Genomic DNA, 4150 nt, shown 5'->3' on the forward strand with positions numbered 1-4150 from the left:
GCTAGATGTGTAAGCTGACCAAAAAAAAAAAAAAAAAGTTTTCCTGCAGCATACATGCAACTTCATTACTATTAATGAGACGCAGGGTGGCACGCTTTTTCTCTCTCTCTCTCTGCTGTGAAATATTATAGAATTATCTCTTTAGCCTATTCATTGCTCAGTATTAGCCACGCTAAGGACATTGTCTCAGGAACTTTCTTTTATGTTTTTCAAAGAGTTTTGTCACTAGGTGGTACTGTTGCATAAAGCAAGCTAGAATGTATGTCTCACATTTGCAGTGAAAAGCTTGCTGTAAATGCATACTTCACACAGTCATTTATTTGGTAGGATCTTCTGCAATATAAATGTAAAGACCTGTTATTTTGCACTTGCTGACTATAATTCCTATTTATGGCTGAGCAGTACTTTACTACTTTATTAGAGAGGGCTAAGGGGAAACGCAAGTATCCAATAGTGTAAAATGTTGCTGTAAAGAGGAAGGCAGTACATTGTTCTTCATATCCCCTGGAGTTCGAAGAAGCAGTAACTGGGCTAAAATTACAACAAGGGAGACTTATTTTAGACATTAGGAATGCACCAGAATAGTTTACTTAGATAGTGGAATCTCTCATCGGAGATGTCTGTGAACAGTTTAGACAAACACCTGTCAGGAAAAGGGTTAGGTAGTTGATCTTGCCTTGGGACAGAAAATGGGCTAGGTGATCTATTCCAGCCCTGTTTTCTATGATTTGATATACAGAAGATGTAAAAAATTGGCAGCCACTATTTTACAAGGAAAGGACCTGTGGCATTTCCATTTTGGGAGGGTAAAGGTAGCTGTTTTACCTATTTTATTATTGCTGTGTAGAGATTCTTTCTTTGCATTAGAAAGCATAGCTAATATTCTTGTCCAAGTGATTATTCATTCATGAACAGAGGCTCAGCAATGATATTTATGATAGTCCTTTATAAAATTGAGGCAGAATACCAGAAAGAAATTCAACGTGTCACAAGTAGCAATGTAGTATGAATCATCACTTTTACCATGCAGGGCTTGGACCTTTTTCATCTCCCCTTTTGTGGAATCAATATCTGGGGAGCTGAGAAGTGTTGTGCTCTGAAAACGGACTTTGAGGAGAGATAATTGGATGCAGAAGTTAGGAATTCAGGAAGGTTAAGGAGAATCAACTACAGGAGTAAAGCCAATGCAATTTAAACATAGCAGAGAGGAATTAAGTAGCTTTAAATTGTTACTGCTTGATCCTACTGGAGACTGCATTGGCTTTACCCAGGCTTGCCTGAGTGTCCCCAGTGTAGCTCCTTCCAGGCAGGTTTCAAATGGGCAGTTCCTACCAGCTGTATCTAGGGACTTTCTCCTCTTTGGATATTTCTAGGCTGCCATGGTGTGTCACTTCTATTATAAAACAGTATTATAAACATGCCTGACTACCCCAGAAAAGCATGGAAACCTCTTCATTTAACTTGGAAAGTTTTAACAGTGACATTCCAAAAGTTAACCGTGAGGGAGAACAAATACTATGTAAATATCTGGAAATGATGGAAGGGGGGAAGACTATGCTGTATTATAGATGGTTTGCTTACAATCTGATTCTCCTCATGAGAGAGTGAATTCTGCAGCAAAGTGAAAGAAAAATGGCTGGCTTGAAACACAATTTCTGCTTTAAGTGTTCAGGTCAAATAGAGGAGGTGATATACATGTTGATGCAAGCTTCATGCTGGTAGGTAAATGTGGTGCCAGGTATAGTTGCAGTCTTTCTTCTGGTTTACACATCTTACTCGTTGCTTTTCATGCAGCAGTCTCATATGGTTTGCAGCAGTATGTAAACACCTGGCACTCGCCTTGTGCAGATACTTTGCTCCCAAAGATGACCCTCTCAGTCCTGATGACTTTAAAAAAAAAAACAAAACATTTTAGTGTTGTTTCATTACAGATAGATATACTTTTAAAATAAGGTCTGAATCACCACCGTTCTGAATGAAGGAATAAATATGGTGTGTGTGGGAGAGGGCTAATATCTGCACATAAATGATGTAAGAGCATGTCAAAGCTGAGTAGGGCTTACTGATGTCAGGAAAAGTCTAAACCTGCAAGTCAGTAAAGGCAGTGCAGAAGCAGGATTAGAAGTCACCTCAGAAGAGAGATGGGATAAATGATATGAGAGTAGTCTTAAGGTTTCACATTAGTTGGATTACATGTTTATTGTTAAGAACAACGTACATTTGGTTTTCTAATGTTTTGTTCTGGCTTTAGCAGCTGCTCCACTTCTCAGTTGGATATCTTTTGTTTGAGAATAAAAGTTAGAAAATTAAACTATGTATACAAGTCTGTGTTTTTCCACCCTTTTTGTATTGAACACAAACCCATCGAGGACAAGGTCTCTACATGACAAAGTAGTTGTGACTTCTTAGTCCAGAAGCAAAGATGATAAACAGTTCCTCTAGAAGAAAAGATTAACATATGGTCAGAGAGACATTTTAACTTTCAGGAAAAGGATTGCACTTTGGCTCTTATCTCCCATTAGCAGTGTTCTCCTGAGTAATTCAGAAGATAAAGGGGAAAGCAGAGGTGACTCTGGTGTCTTCATATCATCAACTTGCATCTGGAGACCAGACTCTCCTAATCGAGAGGAAACCAACTCATTAAACTCAGGACAGAGGGACTTAGAGGCTTATTTTCTTTGTTGGTTGAGAAGCACCACTTCAAGTAGCAGATGCTCAGTATAACTACCCGTCTATAGCTTGTGGAAAGTATTCTACAGATAGGGCAGTTTTAGGTAAGGCATGGCACACAATTACCACAATGTGCTGAAATGCTGAAAAAAACTTGACTGCATGAATCAGAGCAACTCCCTCTATTTTTGTTGTTGGTTGTCAGTTTGTTTCGTATTAAAGCCAGCAGTAAAACTCAATTTGGACATGATGCAAAGTCACATCTGGGTTTTTCCTTTCCCCATTTCAGAGCATTTTTGAGCCCCCGCACATCATAAAGCCCAGTCAAGAAGGCGGAAAAGGAAGAGACACGGGCCTGATATGAACACCACATTTTCCAGAAATTGCATCATGAGAATTGCTTTTCTACTTTAGTATCTCTTAAGGGCCATTAAGAGGAGCGGTTCCAGACCTGGAGATACATTGCTGTCTACCAGTGCTCAGGGATAATAGCTCCCTGTGTGAGTAACCAGGAGTAAGGAAGATGCTTCGTGGTTACCTTAATGAGAAGATATTGGTGGTGGTTGAAGTATATAGTGGCTTTTTCATGTTGGTGTATGAGGAAGAGAGGGTGGCTTGTTCGTGCACAAGCTAGAAGTATGATCAAGTGAGTCAGAGGCCACCTCTGTCTCCAAGAGTACCCCAGCTGCAGTGGTAAATGTTAGCAAAGAGGGGCATGTGGTCTCTGGGTGGAGGATCTCGTGTTGCAGGTGTAGAATGATGGAGCAGTGCAACTTGTTCATATTAAACTGGGTACCTTTGTGTGGACTTGTGAAAGTGGTTTTGTGTGGTTCATCTCTTTGAGGTGGGCAAATTCTGCAATAACTGATCTCTAATTTTAACTTTCAAGAGTTACTTCTTGGTTCAAGCATAAGAATGCTGTTTTCTCAGAGCTTGATTTCAGATGGGTTAACTGGCAGTTCAACTGACTGATGCCTGATTATTAGAGTCAGTGCCATCCATTGGGGCCTCGCATGTACCTTGAATGTTGTTATGCTCCCAAGCCAAGAGTGTAAAGGTAGAGCAGCCTGCCTGCTGCTGCTGCTTGGCCTTAGAGAGGGTCCATGGTGTGGAGGATACTCTGACAGTCTGTTTTTTGCACCTTCCTGGGTATCTGCATCGCTTGTGTGTTACTGTGTCCAGCAAGAAGAAAAAGCAGGAATTCATAGATTCATAGATTAAGGGTCGGAAGGGACCTAGTAGATCTTCTAGCCCGACCCCCCACCAGGGCGGGAGAACAACAAAAAAAAAAACCCAGAAAGAGAAACAGGACTCAAATGAGTCCAGCCAGGTAGGCATCCAGCCTCTTCTTAAAGACCCCCAGGGTAGGGGCCAGCACCACTTCCCTTGGAAGTTGGTTCCAGCTCCTAGCCGCCCTAACTGTGAAGTAGTTCTTGCGGATGTCCAATCTATACCTCCTCTCCATCAACTTGTGCCCATT

The 4150-nt window shown here is 41.1% G+C and overlaps 1 protein-coding gene across 2 annotated transcripts in view; it reads left to right on the plus strand.

Moving 5' to 3' along the window:
- The window catches only part of RALGPS1 (Ral GEF with PH domain and SH3 binding motif 1), a 286042-nt gene that overhangs the window by 17879 nt on the left and 264013 nt on the right, over positions 1-4150 (plus strand). The window lies entirely within an intron of this gene.

This window comes from Gavialis gangeticus, unplaced genomic scaffold (genome assembly GCF_001723915.1).
Source record: "Gavialis gangeticus isolate Ggan-Ray unplaced genomic scaffold, GavGan_comp1, whole genome shotgun sequence".
Classification (NCBI taxonomy): Eukaryota; Metazoa; Chordata; order Crocodylia; family Gavialidae; genus Gavialis; species Gavialis gangeticus.